The sequence below is a fragment of the Podarcis pityusensis genome, assembly GCF_964106645.2.
Source record: "Podarcis pityusensis genome assembly, chromosome: 7".
NCBI lineage: Eukaryota > Metazoa > Chordata > Lepidosauria > Squamata > Lacertidae > Podarcis > Podarcis pityusensis.
In genome coordinates, this window is record NC_138031.1 from 4,003,475 (window position 1) to 4,028,592 (window position 25,118).

A 25,118-nucleotide genomic window follows, 5' to 3' on the forward strand; every position below is an offset into this window, starting at 1 on the left:
CTACAATGCCCAGTAAAAATGCTTCTGGTTTCTTTATAAATGTATATTTCAACATTTTTTCATCTCATTATATATCATCTCCCAGAACCTTTTCACCTGGACAGAGGCATATTTTTGTTGTTGTTGTTGTTTTCCCCTGTTTTATTTAATTTGCTTAGTAACATAACATTATTATATATATTCTATAAAACAAAGAATACAGAACAAGATTCATTCATACTACAATGCCTAACTACATAACATTAACATATATGGTTTCTGGAAAAAAAGGCTTACATAACAAAATCAATTCAAAATACCATCTGGTTTACTTTCCCCCCTTTTTTTCTTTCCCCTCCCTCCCCACTCCAGCCTTCCCCGCCCCCTGTCCGGCCTTTCTTCTTCATATCTTTATCCATGTACACAGTCTGTTCATTCGAGCTTGTATATTAGGGTTGGCTTCCCCTCTTTCTATCCAGTTCCTGTAAAATGCCCATTTATTTGTGATTCTTTGGCATTTATTTTCCCATCTATCCTCTACCGCTATCTGTGCGAATATTTCTGATTCTACGTATTCAAAAACATAATCATTCCATTTTTCCATATTCCATTTGGCCTTTTCTTTCCATCCCAAAGCAATAACTGCCATTCCAGCTAGAATCATAATCTTGTACAACTGGACAGAGGCATATGTAAGCATATTTACAAGCGTTTATTCAGCAGCAGGACAAAGGAAAAACATGTCTGCTTCCCTTCATGTCCAAGCAAAAAACCAGGAAGCACAAAGCAAAAGCAATACACAAACGGAAGTTCCCAGCAAGCTGTGCTGGAATGTAAACAGACAGGTGACATACAGCAGCTCCACACATCTGTTTAGGTGGAACGAAACATCATAATCCTAACATCCACAACCTCCCATGGGAGACCGCTCCACTGTCACACATGATGAATCTTAATTCTTTCTTTTTTCTTTTATAGAGTTACAAGCGTAGTGGATCAGGGAATGTTGCAGATTCTACAGCAGCAGGTGCCCCTTGAACATTCTGTAGAGAAGAAAAAACACAGGCAACCCCAGCTTATTTTGGCACTTGGCAGATGCTTTAAAGATAATTTTTAGTAACCCACCATTAACAATAATCACATATCTGTCTGAGCATGAGATATGTAGTGTTCCCTTTTGGGGAGGGTCTCAGCTGACAGGCTGGAGTTATACTGCTATGCTTGTGAGATGTGGAATATTTTTTATTCAATCTGCCTTGTGTCTCTCCCCTCTTTCAGAAGGAGAACCACACTCTCATTGCCAGCACTATTAATAATTCTTTTTGTTTGTTTTCTTTTCTTTTTACAAAACAGCTTGATCAAGTCACGAGGGTTGTTTGTAGTTCTGTTGCAGATACTAGCTAAGGAGCAGGGATGCTTGCAAACATCATCCCCATTCAAATTTCAGAAACTTGATTTGTAGGTTCCAAGTCACTTCAACTTGCCTCTGGGGCAGCGATGCCAAGAGATTGGTCATTCTTCTTGATGTCAAGGTTGTCTTCAAAATCCAGGCTTCTGTCCTATTAGGCAGGGTGGCTATGCTCTGTCTCCACAGCTGGAGCCAGCAATGTGTCTGAAAACCAGTTACTGGAAATCACAGGAGGCGGTTGGAGGATGGATGGCGGCTAACAGATTGAGGTTGAATCCTGACAAGACAGAAGTACTGTTTTTGGGGGACAGGGGGCGGGCAGGTGTGGAGGACTCCCTGGTCCTGAATGGGGTAACTGTGCCCATGAAGGACCAGGTGCGCGGCCTGGGAGTCATTCTGGACTCACAACTGTCCATGGAGGTGCAGGTTAACTCTATGTCCAGGGCAGCTTATGAGCTCCATCTGGTACGCAGGATGAGACCCTCCCTGCCCACAGACTGTCTTGCCAGAGTGGTACGTGCTCTGGTTATCTCTTGCTTGGACTACTGCAATGCGCTCTATGTGGGGCTACCTTTGAAGGTGACCTGGAAACTACAACTAATCCAGAATGCGGCAGCTAGACTGGTGACTGGGAGTGGCCGTCGAGACCATATAACACCGGTCTTGAAAGACCTACACTGGCTCCCAGTACGTTTCCGAGCACAATTCAAAGTGTTGGTGCTGACCTTGAAAGCCCCAATGGCCTCTGTCCAGTATACCTGAAGGAGCGTCTCCACCTCCATCATTCTGCCTGGACACTGAGGTCCAGTGCTGAGGGCCTTTTGACAGTTCCCTTGCTGCGAGAAGCCAAGTTACAGGGAACCAGGCAGAGGGCCTTCTCGGTAGTGGCACCCGCCCTGTGGAACGCCCTCCCACCAGATGTCAAAGAGAAAAATAACTACCAGACTTTTAGAAGACATCTGAAGGCACCCCTGTTTAGGGAAGCTTTTAATGTTTAATAGGTTATTGTATTTTAGTGTTTGTTGGAATCCGCCCAGAGTGGCTGTGGAAAGCCAGCCAGATGGGCTAGGTATAAATAATAATAAATTATTATTATTATTATTATTATTATTATTATTATTATTATTGGAGAGAAAAGGGCTCTTGGTCTCAAATTCTAATTGGAGCTTTCCAATTAATGTACTTGGTTGACCACTGTGATGACAGGATGCTGGACTAGTTCGGCCATTGGCCTGGTCCAGCCGTCCAGCTCTTGTGTTCTTGTGTTTGCCACAATTTTCAGTGTGCAGCTTTGTTTTATTTCCTTCCAAGTTACTAATGTATGAATACCAGGCGTCCCCGTTTCTCGGGTACAGTCCCCGGATTTACAAATCTGTCCCCGGACAAAAATCTGTCCCCGGATTTCATTTAATGTCCCCGGATTTATATTTTAAGTGTTGTAGATTTATTAGTAGGGAATGAATGTTGCGTGATGGGTTCAACAGCACAAGACACATCATACGGGGACTTCTGGTGAGGCAAAATGGTGGGCGCCATGGCAGCGAACAGCTTCTGAAGCCAGCCAGAGCCAACTGCGCTACCAGGCTGGCTCTGGGCTGCTGAGACTGCCACTGCATCTGCCACTGCCAAGGGGGAACTGGGGATGCCTGGTGTGTCAACTGGGGGAACCGCTGACACCCCCCATGACCCAAATTGAGCTGGGTGCAAGAGCACCCATCCACCTGGCCCACTCCCAAGAGGAGCTCCGGGGCCAGAAAAACCGGAGACTTCCGGAGGCGGCGCCAGCGGTCGATGGCGGATTTCCTCGGTTAGAGGGAATCAGCGCCACAAAAAAAGGGTCGAATCCCACTTCGGCGCAGCGGGGGACCCCTAAAAATCACAGGCGGGGGAAGCCTGTGAGCCTGGGACCTAGCGGGCACATTTGGCGCCCCCCCAACCCGGTAAAAAGCCCAGAAACGGGCTTGAAATCGGAGCGGGGGAGAGCGCTGTGCTGTGGGCTGTCTGCTCGTTCGTGGTGTGAAGCCGCAAGCTGTTGACCGGAGAGCGCTGCCTTTCTTCCTTAAAATCCGGACCTGGAAATCAACGATCCGTGAGTAGGATATAACCCAAATTGGAACTGTACAAATTGAAAATTGAAATCAGGCCGAAAACGGAAGGAGGCTTAAAAAGGAAGTCAGCCTCTTTTATTGTAGATAAATTAAAGCATTGAACTTGAAAGCGGAAGCATTTGGAAAGTACGTTTTAGTGGACTTTAATCCAATCATCTAACCTGGACTTTTCCCTCTATAAGTTGAGGGAAAAAGGGGGAGATTTCTGGAGGTGATTTCTTCATAAAGAGTGGAAAAGAAGAGATTAAACCATCACTCAATTCCCTGGGAAAGGATTTTCCAGATTCTAGGAAAGAAAGAGAGGTACTGTCTTGTAATATATTTTGACAGCTAGTCCTGCACTGGAAATAAAAGTTTGGACAGATTTTGTGAATATATATCTCCTGGTCCTAAGTTGAAAATTGTGATAGACTGTTTTCCTTCTGAACAAACTAGGGGGGCTTAAAAAGGAAATTAAAGTATCCAAGAACTTTTATGACTGTTACAGTGTCCCCCTAGTGGAACTTGGAACAGTTGCAACTTGTTATAACTGTAATTGTAGCAGGCTTGAGGAGTTCTCACACTGCTTGGGAGGAAATTTCCACTGTTTAATTCTAACTACGTGTCTGACCTTGGGAATTATCTAAGGAATGGCAGATAAAGAGAAGGCGGATGCTTCGACTACAAGATCGGGGAGGCCTCTTCGCTTAGAAGAAGGATTACAAAGGAGAGCTTCGGCCTCAGGCCCCTCTGGAACCTCAACAATAGCCTCATCGGCACAATTAAAGGTAAAAAGTTCGACAAGTGAAGAAGCCTTTGCTCAAGTTTTGGCCAAAGTTAATGAATCTTTGAATAAAATAAGTCAACAAGTAGCAGAGGCTTCTGATAAGATTGACCAAAATACAATAAGTATCAATCAGAATACAGCAAGTATTAATCAGAATACAGCAAGTATAAATAATTTGGGCCAAAAAGTAAATACTAATACAGAGACTATTCAGAAATTATTAGAGGAATCGGCCTCAATTCGCCAGATTGCTGAAGAGGCTAAAGAAATTGCTACAACTTCTGCTACGGATGTTAAGGAGGTTCAAGAGGAATTACCAACACTGCATAAACAATTGGAAGACCACAAACTAACTCTGTCTATGATAGATTTGAAGGAGAAGCAAGTGAATCTTCGGGTCAGATCAGTACCTGAGGTGGAAAAGGACAACTTAGCTGAATTTCTCACGCAGGAATTTTTGGACTTTTGGGACCCAGAACTGGCAAAAGACAGTTTCAGAATAGTAAATGCTTTTAGACTTGGGAGAAGAGGAGAGAAGAAGGTGAGAGACTGCCTGATTACTTTTCGAACAAAAGAAGAGAGGGATAAGATTTTGGGCCTACATTTCAAGAAGACACTGGAAATCCATCGGACAAGGGTGGAAATATTCAAAGATATTCCGAAATATCTTCTGGATCTCAGATCAAAATACAAAGACCTGGTTATCCTGCTGAGAAGGAACAACATCAATTTCAGGTGGGAACTCCCTCAAGGCCTGTCTTTTAGTTACAAGGGAAAGAAGAGGAAAATAAGGTCGGAAGACGATAAAGATAAATTTTACAGGGACCACGGAGAAGACTTACAAAAAGAACTATTTCCGGAACCAAAAGACCGTTCGAAAGAAGGGATACCACCGACGGATGAGGAACAGGCACTAGGTGCAGTAGGAGGAGAACTAAAACAATAACATCATGGCCCTGCAACTTTTAACATGGAACTGCCGGGGTTTGAATTCCCCTCAGAAGAGGAAGTCAGTATTTCATATATTAAAAAAGGAACAATTAGACCTAATTTGCTTACAAGAAACACATATAACAAGATTACACAGGAAATTGTTGATAAATAAAAGACTTGGTCAGGAATTTATTTCGTCAGACAAAGTTAAAAAGAGAGGGGTTGTGATTTACGCAAAAGACAATTTATCACCAAAATTTGTTTTTAAGGATGACCAAGGAAGATTTGTGGCAATTGAAATTCAAACACAAGGAGAAAAATTTTTGATTGTAGGAGTTTACGCACCAAATGACGGGAAATCTGATTTTTTTAAGAAGTTGCATGAGACCTTGATGGACCATATGGATTACAACATAATTTTGATGGGAGATATGAATGGAGTGGTATCTACTTATATGGACAAGGCACAAAGACAGGTAGTCACCAAAGATGGTAGACTACCGAAAACCTTTTTTGACATGACAGACAACTTGGACTTAGTGGATATTTGGAGAATTAGAAACCCCTTGGCAAAAGAGGGAACTTTCTTTTCTGAAGCCAAAATGACTTGGACAAGAATTGACCAAATTTGGATAACTAGAGGAATGGCACCAAAGACAAGAAAGGTGGAAATTTGCCCGAAAATTTGCTCCGACCATAACGCTGTTAAGATGGAAATGAGACTAATACCAACTGGCTCCTTCAGATGGAAGATGAATGACACCTTATTTAGAGATGAAGAATTTCTTAAGAAGGCCCAAAAAACTCTAAGAGACTACTTTGAGATAAATCTTAGTTCCAACGTGGAGAAAAGAGTAATCTGGGATGCAAGTAAAGCTGTTATGAGAGGGTTCTTAATACAACAGAATGCGATAAAGAAAAGAACTCAAAATGAGAAGAAGGATAAAATTATGAACAAAATGAAGGAATGTGAAAAAAGATTGCGAGTAAATCCCAAATCTCAAGAGATCTTGAGAGAGTTAAAGTTATATCAAGTACAATATATGAAAATAATGAATCAGGAAATAGAATGGAAAATTAAACAAATGAGACAAAAGACTTTTGAATCGGCCAATAAATGTGGTAAATTGTTGGCATGGCAAATGAAAAAGAGACAAAAATTAAATACGATTACGAATTTAGAAGTGGAAGGAAGGAATATACAGAACCCTGCAGAGATTAGAAGTTGTTTCCAGAAGTATTTTAAAAGACTATACACTCAGGGGCCAGTGAAAGAAACAGACTTAGACCAATTTTTGAAAACAAATGGACTACAAAAAATATCTCAAGAAAAGAGACTAATTTTGAATGACAGAATAACGGAACAGGAAATAGAAGGTGCCATTCAAAACATGCAACTGGGTAAATCTCCAGGACCAGACGGCTTGACCTCTAGATACTACATATCTTTAAAAGAATGGCTAATTCAACCACTGAAAGAGGTCTGCAACGAAATAATGGAGGGGAGGAGGGCACCAGAGTCGTGGAAAGAAGCATATATTACACTTGTACCAAAAACAGAGGCTGAAAAGACACAACTAAAGAACTACCGCCCTATATCATTACTCAATGTGGATTACAAAATTTTTGCAGATATTTTGGCGAAGAGATTTAAAAAAGTGCTGTTGGAAGAGATTCATAAAGACCAAGCGGGCTTTCTCCCAGGAAGACATTTGTCTGATAATTTGAGGAATATAATTGATATTTTGGAAAAACTAGAAGTGAATATAAACACTAAAGCAGTGTTGATATTCGTAGACGCGGAGAAAGCCTTTGACAATATTTCTTGGAATTTTATGAAGAAGAATCTTCAGGGTATGGGGGTAGGCCAAGGTTTTGAGAATGGTATAAGTGCAATTTATTCAGAACAAAAGGCTAAACTAATTGTAAATAACGTTGTGACGGAAGAACTTAAAATTGAAAAAGGGACACGACAAGGTTGCCCAATTTCCCCTCTTCTTTTTATTTCGGTCCTGGAGGTGTTGCTGAATATGATTAGAAGGGACCAGATGGTTAAAGGTACACAGGTCGGAACTAAACACTATAAATTGAGAGCATTTGCAGATGACTTAGTATTGACGTTACAGGAGCCTGAATCTAGTACTAAAAGAGTTTTAGAACTGATTCAAGAATTTGGTCAAGTGGCAGGATTTAAATTGAACAAATGAAAAACCAAGGTTCTAGAGAAAAACTTAACACCGTTTGAAAGAGAGAGGTTTCAGAATGAGACAGGTTTAACAGTGGTTAAGAAAGTTAACCTGGGGATTAACATGACAGCAAAAAATGGGAACTTATTTAAGGATAACTATGAAAAATGTTGGTCAGAAGTGAAAAAAGATTTAGAAATTTGGTCAAATTTGAAGCTTTCACTGCTAGGCCGTATTGCTGCGATAAAAATGAATGTATTGCCTAGAATGTTGTTTTTGTTTCAAACTTTGCAGATTGTGGACAAAATGGACTGTTTCAAGAGGTGGCAGAAAGATATTTCTAAATTTGTCTGGCAGGGCAAGAAACCCAGAATAAAATTTAAAATACTAACAGATGCAAAGGAAAGAGGTGGATTTGCCCTGCCAGACCTCAAACTTTATTATGAATCAGCAGCTTTTTGCTGGTTGAAAGAATGGCTACTTCTTGAAAACACTGACATTTTGGACTTGGAAGGTTTTAATAATGTATTTGGATGGCATGCATATTTATGGTATGATAAGGTCAAAGCACACAAAGCATTTAAAAACCACATTGTCAGGAAAGTGCTATTTAATGTTTGGATAAGATATAAGGATTTGCTAGAAAATAAAACCCCAAGGTGGCTGTCACCAATGGAAGCGAAAGCCTTGAAAAGGGTCAATATGGAGGTCAAATGGCCGAAATATTGGGAAATTTTGGAACAAGATGGAGATAGACTGAAATTGCAGAGTTTTGAAAAACTAAAAAACAAAGTGCGAGACTGGCTTCATTATTATCAAATAATGGAGGCATTTAAATTGGACAGGAAAATTGGCTTCCAGGTGGAAAAATCAAAATTAGAAACAGAATTGTTAGAACCCAATACTAAGAATTTGTCAAGAATGTATAACTTGCTGCTGAAATGGAATACTCAAGATGAAACGGTAAAATCGGCTATGATTAAATGGGCACAGGACGTAGGACATAACATTATGTTTGCTGACTGGGAACAGTTATGGACCACAGGTATGAAATTTACGGCATGTAATGCCTTAAGAGAGAATATTATGAAAATGATATACAGGTGGTACATAACCCCAGTCAAGCTTGCGAAAATCTATCATTTGCCCAATAACAAATGTTGGAAATGTAAAGAAACTGAAGGTACATTTTTTCACCTTTGGTGGACATGCCCAAAGATTAAGGTCTTCTGGGAAATGATATATAATGAATTAAAAAAGGTATTTAAGTATACCTTCCCTAAGAAACCAGAGGCCTTTCTCCTGGGCATAGTCGGCCAAATGGTGTTAAAAAAGGATAGAACTTTCTTTATGTATGCAACAACAGCAGCAAGAATACTCATCGCAAAGTATTGGAAGACACAAGAACTTCCCACGCTGGAGGAATGGCAGATGAAACTTATGGACTATATGGAACTGGCTGAAATGACTGGTAGAATCCGTGACCAGGGAGAAGAGTCGGTGGAAGAAGACTGGAAGAAATTTAAAGACTATCTTCAGAAACATTGTAAAATTAAGGAATGTTAGAGTGATGTTGGACTGAAAACAAGTGGTTTCCAGCTGTACAGGTTAAAGTTATGGAAATTTGATATTTTGAGGGAAAACTTTAAAGTTATATGATATTAAGACCAAAGACTAGGTTTAAAAAAAATAAATTGAAGTTATATATTTTAACATTTTACTAAATTAAAGATTGGGATTAAAAAAAAGTGGAAAAGAAACTGCTGAACAAACAATGTGGACTGGAATACAAAGGAGGGAGGTTTGAGGAAGTCTAGAAAATAAGTCATGTAAAATTGGAAATGGAAAAGAGAGTTTGTTTTTAATTGTTGTATTTTGTGTTTTTATTGTTAAGTTTTGTATTATTTTTATGTGAGTTTTTCTGTTTTTTTTGTTTTATGTTGTTTTAAACTTTAATAAAAATTATTAAAAAAAAAAAAAAAAGAAAAACCCTGGAGCCAATGCAGGGAGAAGGAGGGGAGGAGAAGGAGAAGGAAGAGAGAGAAAGAGGAAGGAGAAAAAAAGAGGGGAGCCCCGACCTTGCTGAGCTGAGGAGGAGAGGTAGGATAGCACCGGGAGGGCAAGGACATGTGGCCGAGCCCAGGCCCAACCCGAGCCTACTCCACGGCGGCTAGTGCTCCAAGAGAGCAGGCCAGGGCCCAGAGGAAGGCCATGCGACAGAGAAGATATTACTTCTTAATTTTTTTAAAAAAACAACTTTTTTAAATAACTTTTTTTTTCTCTTTTAAAAAAAAATAAATAAATGTCCCTGGATTCTTTGAAAAAAATCTGGTAACCTTATACTAATGCACACCAGCACATATGCATATCAGTTAAATCACAGGAGAAAACAGGAACCTGGAAACAGTTGCATGCCGATTCATCTTTTTCATGCTGATTTAATCAATCCATGCGTCAGCTGATGTGCACCAAGAACCTGTTTTTTGTGTGTAGGAAGGCACAGACTAAAAATTGCCGTGAAGTGTGCATGCACCAATTCCAAAATTAATTCTGGGAATTACTTAAGTAAAGCTAGAAGGCAGGTGGGGAAGAATGCAAGGTTGAGTAAGTCTGTTGGACAATAGCAGAACTCAGCAGGAGAAAATTCCCCATCTCTCCTAAGGGTCTCTGAATTATGCATCCTTTGGATGTACTGTATTTTTCGCTCTATAACACGCACCCGACCATAACACGCACGTAGTTTTTAGAGGAGGAAAATCCGTAGGCATGCCACCCGTAGGCATTCCCTCCATAACACGCACAGACATTTCCCCTTACTTTTTAGGAGGAAAAAAGTGAGTGTTATGGTGCAAAAAATACGGTATGTTACTCTGCTGACCCAAGAGAAGGAGGCATAATGAAACAGGAAGGTGGTGACTTTGTCAGACCAGCCAGAGGCAGGCAACAATTGCTCTAATAATTCCATAGGCAATTCCACTCTTATTCGGAATCCCTATTTACAAAAGCAGAAATGCGACTTCTGCAAGAAATATCAAAATCATGACTCATGCAGATAATTGCACCTTATGTTTCCCATGGAAAAGCAGAGGCATCTTTATAAGTGGTAAAACACAGATCAGAATAAGTGGTGCTGAGAAATGAATCCATTGAATTCACACCCCAGCATATCCTTGGTTCCAGTCACTATTTTACCAAAGGTAAGAGATCCAATCAGGGGTTCAGATCTCATGGCAAATTTCCACGAGGGCATAATTAAAGGAATAAATTTGCAAGCTGGTGTGGCAATGTGGAGAAGTGAATTTAACTTGGAGAAATGTGAAACTGAGAGACACCAAAATGGACAGATTTCTCCATTCCTGGTCTCTAAGCCCCTTTGTATGATCAGTGGTGCAGAAAGAAGACCAGAGTAATGCTCAAGTATAGGGACACGGGTGGCGCTGTGGTCTAATCCACTGAGCCTCTTGGGCTTGCTGATTGGAAGCTCGGCGGCTCGAATCCCCGTGACGGGGCGAGCTCCCGTTGCTCTGTCCCAGCTCCTGCCAACCTAGCAGTTTGAAAGCACGCCAGTGCAAGTAGATAAATAGGTACCACTGCGGTGAGAAGGTAAATAGTGTTTTCGTGAGCTCTGGCACTCGTCATGGTGTCCCATTGTGCCAGAAGTGGCTTAGTCCTGCTGGCCACATGACCCGGAAAGCTGTCTGTGGACAAACGCCAGTTCCCTTGGCCTGAAAGTGAGGTGAGCGCCACCACCCCATAGTTCCCCTTGGTGGGACTTAATGGTCCAGAGGTCCTTTATCTTTACCTTGATTTCATCCATTGCATCCTGACTGATTTGGGCCCCAGCCACTCTGGGCGGCTTCCAACTGAATATTAAAAACAATACAGCATCAGACATTAAAAACTTCCCTAAACAGGGCTGCCTTCAGTTGTCCTTTAAAAGTATAATACAGTGGTACCTTGGGTTACATATGCTTCAGATTACATACGCTTCAGGTTACAAACTCCGCTAACCCAGAAATAGTACCTTGGGTTAAGAACTTTGCTTCAGGATGAGAACAGAAACCACGTGGCGGCAGCGGGAGGCCCCAGTAGCTGAAGTGGTGCTTCAGGATAAGAACAGTTTCAGGTTAAGAACGGACCTCCGGAACGAATTAAGTACGTAACCAGAGGTACCACTGTAGTTGTTTATTGCCTTGACATCTGCTGGGAGGGTGTTCCACAGGGCAGGGGCCACTACCGAGAAGGCCCTCTGCCTGGTTCCCTTTAACTTCGCTTCTCGCAACGAGGGAACCGCCAGAAGGCCCTCGGCGCTGGACCTCAGTGTCCGGGCAGAACGATGGGGGTGGAGACGTCCCTTCAGGTATACAGGACCAAGGCCGTTTAGGGCTTTAAAGGTCAGCGCCGACACTTTGAATTGTGCTCGGAAACATACTACATCCTCCATGGAAATGAAGGGTACACCTCCTACTATATTCATTGTAAAAACTGAATTGAGCCAAGGCAGCGACACATTCAAGCCGTAGACTCCCCCTTCCTCTCTCTCTCTCTCTCACACACACACACACTTGAGAAAGATGTTACACATCGTAAATCCCTCTACTGCCGCCGCCGCAATACAGATGTGCCTGAAGATTTATGGATCCAGGCACCCTCATTTGGTTTATGTTTTGTCTGGGGAGAAACACAGCTGCATGCTGCTACTTTGTCAAGTAAATGTCACATCACACTTAATTGCCCAATAACAAATGGCAATGGGGGAACAATATAGACATAACATTGCCACACACTCTTTCTCCACCTGCCCCCCCCACGCCTCCCCAGTCCCTGGCGTTGCCCTTGAGCAAACACATTCACCATACATAATCCAAAGTCTCTGAGCCTTGGATCTGAAGCAGCAATGGGGGGTGTTTCAATGGGAATCATAGCCTCTGGGGCAGGACAGACCCAATGCTTTCTGGCACTAGCGGAGAAAGGTGGGGGTGGTGGGGGTGGGTGGACCCGGGTGCCATCCCTGGGGGGTGGTGACATCACCATGGGCGGCACCCCCGTTGGACGTGTGCAGCCGCACCCCCATGGGCAGCTAGCCCCGCCCCCGTGGGACGCTCCGGGTGCCGGAGCAACAACAACAACAACAACAACAACAACAACAATAATTTATTATTTGTACCCCGCCCATCTGGCTGGGTTTCCCCAGCCACTCTGGGCGGCTTCCAACAAAGATTAAGAATACATTAAAATGTCACACATTAAAAACTTCCCTGAACAGGACTGCCTTCAGATGTCTTCTAAATGTCAGGTAGTTGTTTATCACTTTGACATCTGGTGGGAGGGCGTTCCACAGGGTGGATGCCACCACCGAGAAGGCCCTCTGCCTGGTTCCCTGTAACTTGGGTTCTTGCACTGAGGGAACTGCCAGAAGGCCCTCGGAGCTGGACCTCAGTGTCCAGGAAGAACGATGGGGGTGGAGATGCTCCTTCAGGTCTACTGGGCCGAGGCCGTTTAGAGCTTTCAAGGTCAGCACCAATACTTTGAATTGGGCTCAGAAACGTACTGGGAGCCAGTGTAGGTCTTTCATGACCGGTGTTATGTGGTCTCGTCAGCCTCTCCCAGGTACCAGTCTAGCTGCCACATTCTGGATTAGTTCAAAGGTAGCCCCACATAGAGTGCCTTGCAGTAGTCCAAGTGGGAGATAACTAGAGCATGCACCTCTCTCAGCCTGCGTACCAGATGGAGCTGGTAAACTGCTGCCCTGGACACAGAATTGACCTGCGCCTCCATGGACAGCTGTGAGTCCAGAATGACTCCCAGGCTGAGCACCTGGTCCTTCAGGGACACAGTTACCCCATTCAGGACCAGGGAGTCCCCCACATCAGCCCACTCCCTGTCCCCCAAGAACAGTACTTCTGTCTTGTCAGGATTCAACCTCAATACATTAGCCACCATTCACCCTCCAACCGCCTCCAGACACTCACACAGGACCTTCACCGCCTTCACTGATTCTGGGTATCATCTGCATATTGATGGACACCTATTCCAAACCCCCTGATGATCTCTCCCAGCAGCTTCATGTAGATGTTAAAAAGCATGGGGGAGAGGACAGAACCCTGAGGCACCCCACAAGTGAGAGCCCAGGGGTCTGAACACTTATCCCCCACACCACTTTCTGAACACGGCCCAGGAGGAAGGAACGGAACCACTGTATAACAGTGCCCCCAGCTCCCAGCCCCTCTAGACGGTCCAGAACTAGCTCCGCCTCTGCTTTCTGGCACCTGAGGTGAACCACAAAATGTCACCGCTCTCCCCACTAGGTAAGGAGGAGTGGGTGAAGGTCTACATCAGGAATGGGGAGGGGAGTATATTGACATTGGGATCTGCTGTCTCTGTGGATCCTCCTGCCCAGTGGCAGGGGTGGTTGCCCCGGGCGCAAAATTCTTAGGGGTGCAAAATTTCAACACCTGCTGATGCCTCAATACAGCTGTGCACTTCCGTCTCTGGGCTTCGTTGAAAATGGCTTCTCTACGCAAACCAGGAAGTTATCTCTCCAGACAACAGAATGACTATTCTTACCTCCGTGGCTGTGATCTCTTGGATGATGTGGACCCTGTTAGGCAGTTGAATGTGCATGCGTATGCTGTCTGTTTCTCTCCCATCCTCACCTTGCCCCAGGCACTGGCAACCCACGCTACACCACTGCTGCTGCCTGAGGCAGTTCCCGCACCTTGCCTCATGGGTGGGCTGGCCCGGCCTTGCTTGGGGGAGAAGATTGAGCCAAGGAATGTCTAGGGGTACTTCCAGGTTTCATTTTGCAACATGTGGCTGTTGTTTCATGCTTTCTCAGGGAATTATCCTGTCACTTTTCTAACCCCAGAAAGTCCGATTAAAAAAAAATGTGGGAGAGACTGTTGCTGGAAAGTGCATGTGTGCAGTCACTTACTGGCAACGCCATATAACCACCATGCAATGAATGCTCAGACCATCTAGCTCAGTATTGTTTACACTATCTGGCAGCAGCTCTCCAGGGTTTTAGACACAGTGTCTCTCCCAGGCCTGCTGTCAGGAGCCAAAGTCAAGCATAAAGGTAAAGGGGTAAAGGGACCCCTGACCATTAGGTCCAGTCGTGGCCGACTCTGGGGTTGCGGCGCTCATCTCACTTTATTGGCCGAGGGAGCCGGCGTACAGCTTCCGGGTCATGTGGCCAGCATGACTAAGCCACTTCTGGCGAACCACAGAGGCACACGGAAACACCGTTTACTTTCCCGCTGGAGTGGTACCTATTTATCTACTTGCACTTCGACGTGCTTTCGAACTGCTAGGTTGGCAGGAGCAGGGACCGAGCAACGGGAGCTCACTCCGTCGCAGGGATTTGAACTGCCAGCCTTCTGATTGGCAAGTCCTAGGCTCTGTGGTTTAACCCACAGCGCCACCTGCGTCCCTAAGTCAAGCATAGGTCAGCAATAAAAAAAAGACATGGTGTTGGTGTAGTTACCTCATTTATTCAAAGAAACAGTGCAGGCCTAGTGATCCCAGAAACTTCCCAGTAGGTCTTGTTTCTCCTCTCCAGCATCTTTCCTAATCAAACTGCATCTGCGCACAACCAAGTTCTGCTCTGCTCTTTTCATTTTTCTCTGTGTTCTAGGAGACATGTGGGGAGGGGAGCTGGTAGCAACAGAGGGGGAGACTCCCTGGCTTCTTCAGCAGCCTATCTCAACTCTGCCTCTTGACCAAGCTACTCTCCAGCCTCCACTTCAGCCTCAGAGTCTGAACTGCTCTCTGCCACTGCTTCTTCCTGCTCACTAAACCCTGTTATCTCTTCTGCTTCCAACAACTCCTCCCAGTCTTCTCCCTCTTCTTCGTCTGACCACCCATTGCCATCCCACCACCAATCCTCTGGCTCAGAGCCTTTGTCACAGTCCGAGTCAAAGTCCCTGCTGAGGACGTCGGGACCGGGGGCAAGATGGCAGGGTGGGAGCAGGAATGAGAGGCCAGAAGTCAGGAAGCCAAGAGTCCAAGGGTCAGAGAACCGGGAGTCAAGAAGTCAAGGGTCCAAGGGTCAGGAAGCAAGGAGTCACAAAGTCAAGGGTCTGAAGATCAAGAAGCAAGGAGTCAAGGAGCCAACTGCAGCAAGGCAGGGAACGTGTTGCTGTGGCAAAGAGCCAAAGGGAAATGCTGACCTTATATCCCTTCCCAGCTCTTGCCACCAGGTGCTGTGAGCTACCAAGCGGCCTCACCTGTGAGGCCATGCCTTGCCTCCTCAGAACAAACTTAGGAAGGCCCCAGCCCTGCAAAGTCCTACTGGTCACGGCGCCTGGCTCCTGCATGCACTCCTGATAGCCTTCTTCCCCTGGGCATTCCCCAGCTGCTTCCTCCCACCAGTCTTCTGCATCCAGCCAGTCCATGACATCTGCCGAGAGATGCTGCAAATTGAACCTGCGACCTTCTGCCCTACCAATGAGCTTCTGAGGGAGCTGAGCAGATAGTTTGATGGACAGTCTTCATGTCTCATCTCACACTGCCCTTTATTGAGGCTGACCCTTGAGTTCATTTTAATTATGCTCCTCCTATAATTTTTAATTATCAGGGCAGGGGACTAGCTTGGCTTTCTTCAAACCATGATATTGGTAGCCTCTGGAGGAGTTCCAGCAAGTCCCTGTGTGTGACCCATGCAGTGGCAGATAACTGCTGTTTGCAAACAGCAACATCGGATTTCACAGTTCATTTTCGGTAGGATTTCCAGACTGGGCGTTCAGTCTTCTCACCTGCCCTGAAATGGTAAAGGTAAAGGTAAAGGGACCCCTGACCATTAGGTCCAGTCGTGGCCGACTCTGGGGTTGCGGCGCTCATCTCGCTTTATTGGCTGAGGGAGCCAGCGTACAGCTTCCGGGTCATGTGGCCAGCATGACTAAGCCGCTTCTGGCGAACCAGAGCAGCGCACGGAAACACCGTTTACCTTCCCGCCGGAGAGGTATCTATTTAACTACTTGCACTTTGATGTGCTTTTGAACTGCTAGGTTGGCAGGAGCAGGGAACAAGCAATGGGAGCTCACCCCGTCGCTGGGATTCGAACCGCCGACCTTCTGATCAGCAAGTCCTAGGCTCTGTGGTTTAACCCACAATGCCACCCGCGTCCCTGAAATGGTAGACTGTCCAAATAACAAGCATTGTTTCTGGGGATTTCTAGATATTCGTTTAAAATATTTCTGATTAAGATATATGCTAGGGGTATTTCTGCTAATTCCTGGAAGCAGGAGGTTGGGCAAACTGGGAAACGTGTCAAGTGATCACAGAACCTACGCCTTGGCAGTGAGCATTTGAGCATATAAGAGGGAGCTTGAATTAAAAGTTGGAGAGACAGTCGAAAGATGTAGGTTGTTCCCTTTGGGCATTAGTACCTGGGATGCAGATCAAAACTCAAAATTTGGCATTCTCCACTAGCAAAGCTGGGCTCTTGGTTTAAAGAGGAAAAAGGCAATTTTGTGGAAGTCAGGCTTAACATTAATATTAGCCGTAACAACTAAATAGAAGCTCCATATGCAGGGGTTATATACTTTGTGTACCAGATTAATAACAGGGATTAATAACAGGTTGTGGCTATCTGCCTTCCATGGCTTCTTAAAACAGGATTAACCACATTTATGGAGAACTGGTTTTTGAATAGCTATTAGCAACAGTAGATTAATGATTCTAGACTTTATAGTTAACTTACTTGTCCACTTGGGCATTGGAAAACTTCACAAACTCTGCCAATTTTATAGTGATTTCCCCCCAGGGAGATGCTGCTTTGTCTTATTTTTATTCATTTAGCTATTAAATTTGTCAGCCGCTGTCAGGGAACTGCCATCAGTGCCGGAGGGAGAGATAGAGCTCCAGAGGGATCCCAGAGAGCGTCACGGGATTGGGAGAGGCAGCCCATCTTCTGGGGAAGGGAATCAGCTCAGCTCCAGTGGAGAAGGGGGGCAGATGGGGGAATCTGAGAGGGAGTCACATGACTCCTTGCCTGGGACCAACGGGGGGAGGAAGGGTCCTCCGCTGCCTACGCCTTCCTTGCGCAGAAGGCTTCCGCGCAGGGAAAGTAGGAGGAGACTGGGCGTGAAAGAACTTCATTGCTGGAAGAAGTTTGAGAAACGCCCACTGACGGATTCTGCCAGCGATTGAGACAGCCACGGGTGAGTGGCTGTCCGGACAGAAAAGGTTCACTTAGGCAACCCAGCCAGGTGTGGGCACCGGCTTACGCACGAGCAACCCCTAGAACCACTACAGATGCTTTATCTTGCCCAGGGCAACCCAAAGCAACTTACACCCAAACAAACAGCTAATAAACCCCACACAAACACATCAAAAACAATAAGGAAGAGAAATACATTAAAAACAATCCCGCCCACTCCTAAAAGGCCACAGATAGTTCAAGGCCAAAGGCTGGCTTGTAAAGTTTTTGTCTGGCACCTAAAGATATGCAACAAAGGTGAGCTTCTGCGCTGAGAGCATCCCACAAGCAGGGAGCCACCACAGAAAAGGCCCCGTTCTTGTGTTACCACCCTTTTGTGGAGGAGGCATTTGAAGAAGGACCTCAGATGAGGGTCTCAGGTTTTGGGGCGATTCATATGGGGAGAGGCGGTCCTTGGGGTATTGCGGTCCTGAGCCATTTAAGGCTTTCTAGGTCAAAACCCTCCTTCATGGATCACTGCCTTGCCGTGGCGAAGGGGCTTGAATAACTCAGAGAAGCTATGAGCTAGGGGCCACTAGGGGGCGCATTGGAAGATGGCCGACAATACCATCTCTCCGACCCACACGGGGTAATTAAGAGGCTGTTATGGGAGTAGGCAGCCTCTCTTGTTGCCCCAAGGAAATGGGGAACACTGCCCTTGCCTGCTGTGCCCATAAATCACCCCCTAATTCGAAAGAAGGGGGTGAGGGCTCTAGGCAGAATGCCCCCGTGTGGATATCGGCTCTCCTGGACGCTGTCTCTGATCGCGCACTAGTTGCAGCAATTTGGAATAATTAATTACAAAAGAAGCAAATGCACAGTGAAGTCTGCTAATTTAAGTGACCTCTGCGAAAGAAGATGACAGGCTGGAGAAACAGGAATATTTTACGATGAAGATACACCAAAGGCGGGGTATGTTGACAATGGGGCTGAATGGGGGGGGGAACCTTTTTTACTTTCCTTCTATGTGATTTACAAGAACCCCTCCTCATTAGAACCGTCGGTTGAACTGACCCAAGCAGGATGATTAAGGTCTGTGTGGAGATAAACTTTCACCAAAAGTATGCTTTATGGAAACCAAGAATCAATAAGAGCTTTTGGGAATGGCGCAGCAATTAATTCGGAGTCGCCATCTTGCCAAAGGATTTATAGCCGGGAGGAAGAACGGATTTGTTTTCAGACTGCATTCCTAGTGAATCTCCTCAGAGGTTTTGAGAAAGGAGGCAGATTGGTGAAGATTAATGACACTAAGACTGTTTTGATGTTATATGGAAAACGTCTGGATATGGCTACTGGATAAAAAAAATTAATATCCACGCAGGATTACAAACTGTTCTAACCAGCTTGCGGAGACTATCAGAGGTCACAAAGAGAAAGGAAAAATATATGAAAATAGCAACAAGAGATGTGGAAAAATAATAAGAAAGGACTGGATAGTACTGTGAACATCATAAGGTTAGATTTGTGGACATTAAAACAGCAGTAAGAAGCAAGAAGTTGATTGGATCCCTTCAGAACTTGAAATATGGGTACCCCCAACAAAAATTTAAAATTCGGCTGTGTAATTTGGAATTTATGTAATTTGGTTTGATTTGATGTGATTGGTCGGTTAATAAAATTATTCTTTAAAAAAAAGAGAAGCAATGAGCTATGCCATGCAGGGCCACCCAAGATGGACAGGTCATAGTGGAGAGTTTTGACCAAACGTGATCCACCTGGAGCAGGAACTGGCAAGCCACTCCAGTATCCCTGCCAAGAAAACTCCATGGACAAAGGCAACAGGCATATAAAAGTTATGACGCTGGAAGATGAGCCCCTCAGGTCGGAAGTCGTCCAACATGCTACTGAGGAAGAGCGGAGGACAAGTACTAGTGGATTCAGAGCTGATGAAGCGGCTGGGCCAAAGCCGAAAGGTCGCTCAGTTGCGGATATGCCTGGAAGCGAAAGGAAAGTCCAATGCTGTAAAGAAAAATATTGCATAGGAACCTGGAATATAAGAACCATGAACCTTGGTAAGCTGGATGTGGTCAAAAATGAGGTGGCAAGAATAAATATTGATATCCTGGGCATCAGTGAACTAAGCTGAGGCTCCAAGACTTTGGCCACCTCATGAGAAGAGAAGACTCCCTGGAAAAGACCCTGATGTTGGGAAAGATGGAGGGCACAAGGAGAAGGGGACGACAGAGGACAAGATGGTGGGACAGTGTTCTTGAACCTACTAACATGAGTTTGACCAAACTGCAGGAGGCAGCGGAAGACAGGAGTGCCTGGCGTGCTCTGGTCCATGGGGTCATGAAGAGTCGGATACGACTAAACAACAACATGAATAACTTTTATATGCCTGTTGCCTTTGTCCATGGAGTTTTCTTGACAGGGATACTGGAGTGGCTTGCCGGTTCCTGCTCCAGGTGGATCACGTTTGGTCAAAACTCTCCACTATGACCTGTCCATCTTGGGTGGCCCTGCACGGCATAGCTCATAGCTTCTCTGAGTTATTCAAGCCCCTTTGCCACGGCAAGGCAGTGATCCATGAAGGGGAAACAACAACAGGTCAAAACCAGCACTTTGAATTGGGCCCAGAAACTAGTTGGTAGCCAGTGCACAATGGCGGAGCATATGCTTGCGCTGCCCAGGGCAGGTGCGCTCCCGAGGGGGCAGGGCACAGAGGGTGCCCTCCCAGGCACGGGATGGTCGTGCGCACCCATGATCCTTCTTCTTTCCTCCCCTTCCTGCTCGCCTGCCTCCTTCCCGTCCTCTCCTCTGCCTGCCTGCTTCCTCCAGCCGGAAGCACAGGGCAATGGTGTGCCGCCTGCCCACGACTTCCATGCCTACTGCCAGCCATTGGGCAAAGGGGGGAGCTGCTGTGCCGGACTCCCGGCTGGAGGAGGCAGGCAGGGGCGAGGACAGGAAGGAGGCAGGCCAGCAGGAAGGGGAGAGGAAGGAACCGGCAAAGCGGCAAAGTGGCGCAGCAGCTCCCCCCTTCCTCTGACGGCTCGCCATAGATGTGGGAGTCTGAGTTGTTGAGAATTCCATTCCACCTTAAGGGACAGACGTGGGGAATTGTTTCCATGTCTGTTTACATTCCAGCACAGTACGCTGGGAACTTCCGTTTGTGTATAGTTTTCTGTTTTGCTTTGGACACGAAGGAGATCAGACATGTTTTCCTTTTGTCCTGATCTACGCTGAATAAACCTGCTTGTAAATATGCTCACACAACCTCTCATGCCAGATTCTGGTTGTGCAGCGTTTTCTCTGCTGAATAGCGTGCTCAGTCTTTTGAAGCCTGTGTTGCAGATTTATGCTGCACCAAGGACCGGAGTTCGCCCGACACACCGGCCAATGGCCTGGATCCAGCTGGGGGCGGGCCAATTGCCCCCGTTTCCTTGGGTGCATGCCAACATGAGTTGCAGGTGGGTGGCATGCCGAATGTCACCCCCCTCAGGGATGACACCCAGGGCGATGTGCCCCCCTGCACCCACCTTCCTCCACCAGTGCCAGTGCAGTCTAACCAGGATTGGTGTTATATGTTCAAACCCCCGTGGGCAACCTGGCTGCCAAATTCTGCACCAGCTGAAGTTTCTGAGCCACCTTCAGAGGCAGCCCGGTGTAAAACATGTTGTTGGGGAAGCTGACCTTATTTCTCAGGAAACTGGGATAATAAACACCGTATTTCCGCTCCATAAGATGCACCTATTTTTTAGAGGGGGAATGCAAGAAAAAAAATATTCTTTAAAGGGAGTGCTGAGCAGAGCCTCCCCCCTGCATTTTCTCCATAAGACGCCCACACATTTCCCTTACTTTTTAGGAGGGAAAAAGTGCTTCTTATGGAGCAAAAAATACGGTATATCAGGACCTTGCTTATAATTTACTGGAATAATAATTTTATATATAAGATACCCGCACCCCAGCTGCACAGCTGCTGATAATTGGTCCCATGTTAGCACAGAACCGCTCTCACTCACCCCTGGGCCTCCAGACCAAAGCCATATAAAGGAAGTAACACTTCCTTTGTCTGCTCCGACTTGTTAAAAACTTGGCAGTCACGCAAGTTTATAATCTGCCTGGCGAGGATCCTGCTTCTTCCCCTCTCCTAATGAGAAACCTGTCAAGGCGGTGTTATTCTGAGCACCTCTTCCGTGACAGCTCTGCAAAACCTTGTGCCTTTTCTTTTAATTGGTGCCAGATGTTTCGGTGGCAGCAGTGCTACCCAGACACACAACGTGTGTGCGTATTTGTGTGTATGTGCCTGTGCACACACACACTCGTTGGAGAAAGTGAAGTATTTCCTCTTGCTATCACGTTCCTCCTTTGCCTTTTATATATATTTCAAATGATGAGCCTATGATCTTTTATTGCTGTGTTCCTGTTGCAGACAGGCAAAAAAGTCATTCTCTGGCTTTTTAACTGGCGCATCCTCTGAGCCTTTCTTAGCCCTGTGTATCAACATTAAATAAATAAATAAATAAATAAATAAATAAATAAAATAAAAATAAAAATAAAAATAAAAATAAAAATAAAAATAAAAATAAAAAAAATAAAAAAAAATATTTATATCCCGTCCATCTGGCTGGGTTTCCCCAGCCACTCTGGGCAGCTTCCAACAAAAGATTAAAAATGCATTAAAACATCAGTCATTAAAAACTTCCCTAAACAGGGCTACCTTCAGATGTCTTCTAAAAGTCTGGTAGTTGTTGTTCTCTTTGACATCTGGTGGGAGGGCGTTCCACAAGGCAGGAGCCACCACCGAGAAGGCCTTCTGCCTGGTTCCCTGTAACTTCGCTTCTCGCAATGAGGGAACCGCTAGAAGGCCGTCAGAGCTGGACCTCAGTGTCCAGGCTGAACGATGGGGGTGGAGATGCTCCTTCAGGTATACTGGGCGGAAGCTGTTTAGGACTTTCAAGGTCCGCACCAACGCTTTGATTTGTGCTCGGAAACATACTGGGAGCCAATGTAGGTCTTTCAAGACGGGTGTTATGTGGTCTCGGTGGCCGCTCCCAGTCACCAGTCTAGCTGCCACATTCTGGATTTGTTGCAGTTTCTGAGTCACCTTAAAGGGTAGCCCCACATGGAGCGCATTGCAGTAGTCCAAGGGGGAGATAACTAGAGCATGCACCTTTGTCTTTGCAATGTGTGATGGAGAAAGCTTCAAATCAGTTTCTCTTTTTTTGCACGGGCAATTAAGGTTGGAAACTCTGGCTCCTTCTGCTCTTGTCTTACCGCCTCTTGCCAGGAGAATCTTCCTTGGCGAAGGTATCCGATGGGAATATCTCTGACTCCTTCAGGGAAGCTGCCAAGGAAAGGCAGATATTTGCATGATAGTACAAATTTATCTAGTCCTCAGCTCTGGAGCAGCAGTAGAAATGAACGTTTCTGGCACAGCGTTCAAAGCGAGGGCTCGGGGTTGAAACAAAGAGAGCTTCCTAACGGCAACAATCAGATCCGGAGTTTCGTTACCACGCCAAAGAAGTTGACACAAATGCACAGCTTTTCTGAAGCAGCAAGAACCACAACATTATTTCCCCATTGCATCAGGTGAAGTTTGCAAATGCAAGTAGGTTGGTTGACCAGGCTTCGGTCGGGGGACATCTTCTAACCAGCAAGGACTAGTTTTAATAAGCTGAACAAAGAATTAAGCTCATGTCGGTTTCTGAGGCCATTTTGGTAATGTCAGCAAGATGGATCACATCAAGGTCTAACTCACTGAGAAAACCCTCTCTCTCTTTCATACTTTAAAAAGCATTTTTAGAACATAGCTGTCAAGCGTCCCTTATTTGGCGGGACAGTCCCTTATCCCAGCACCATGTCCCACTGCTGTCCCTTATTGATGCTGTTCCTTAAATTTCCCGGGTTTCAAAGGAAGCAGCCCCTCTCCCTCCCTCCCTGCTGGCCAGGGAGGAGGGAGGCTCCAACTGTGTTGCTTGGCTGCGTGGCTCACCCAATAAGGAGTCTAAGAACGACTGGGGGGTGGAGCTTGCATGCCTTGTGCTGATCAAATCGGCTGTGTTGCCTGGGGACTTGCCTTTGCTCAGTGCTTCCCAGCAGAGAGGTGACGGTGGTTTTCCTTGAGGCTTCATTTGGCTGCTGGCTGGGCTTTCTGCCTTTGGCTTGGAGGGGCTCAGAAGTTGAACATACCTATGCCAGGAAAATCCCTTATTTTGGCTGCCGATCCCTTATTTTCAAGGCTGCTGGTCCCTTATTTTCAAATCTGTAAGTTGACAGCTATGTTTTAGAAACCCTCCATTATCAATAATACTATATCTGACTAAGCCTTGGCATTGGAGAGGGCATGGGCTGATATGGGCAGTGTGACTCAATGAGTAGAGCTAGGAATGTGCCCTGCCTGGAGCCCTGGATGGTTTCTGCTGGTCAATGTTGATGATATTTAGCTAGAATGAACCAACAGTCTGACTTGATAGAAAGTTGCTTCATATACTCCTGTTTATACTACAATGCCTGCGAGATGTGGAAGATGTTTTATTCAACCTGCCTTCAATCTGTATCCTCTTTCACATTCTCTTTGCTAGTGCTATTATTATTAATCCTTCCCTCGTTGTTTTTGTTTTCCTTTTCCATTTTTACAAATGGTTAGTATTTAACAGCATAATTAAGCAGCGGCGGTCGTTTTTACTTCTGCTGCAAATGCCGCAGACCATAGTGGTTCCCTCAGTGATGGTTAATTTCCCGCCAAACAGATGGGTTCTGCAGGGTTTCTCAGAGCTTAACAACTTCCGTCTCCTTTGCTGAAAGCAAAAAGAAAAAACCCCACACACAACTATTTATAATACCCTTGGTGCACCTAGCATGCTAGCAGGCTGAGTGCCATAAAGCATAGCAGCTGGAGGCTCCCCCAAATTAGGACTTTGAGATTAATAAACTAAGGATTTGCATAATCAGCAAGAAAATAAACGCCTCCTTTGTCCTATATCCAGGAGTCCTTCAAAGACGGACTTTGAAACCAAGACAAAACACAGTTCTAGCAAATGATCCTATAGGCCTCCCAGCCGGGACACAAACAGCTAAACACACAACAGGTCTTCTTGGCAACTTGATTTTCACTGTGGCAAATTTTTTTGTCCTCTTGAAAAGCCAGTCCAGAAAGTCAGGTTCATCCTTTGGAGAAGCCTCTGGTGGAACGGTTATGTACTGAATTGAATAGGATCCAAAAGGCAGCAGTCTGATTGGTCCTAGAACAATAGGGTCCAGAATGCAGCAGTCTGATTGGTCCTAGAACAATAGGGTCCAGAATGCAGCAGTCTGATTGGTCCTAGAACAATAGGGTCCAGAACGCAGCAGTCTGATTGGTCCACAGGAGCCACCCAATCCAGCTCCAGGTGGAAGTGAATCCGCAACCTGATTGGCCTACAGGAGAATCCTGGAATTAGCCATTCATGTGGGGCCCATTGTGTAAATAATGTCTATAAAGCAGACATTCTGGGGGAACTTCCATTCCTCCTCACCACTATGAGCTGAATAAAGAGCATGAAATTCACTCTCGACTCAGAGTATATTTCAGGAACATGAAAAAGTACCGGAATAT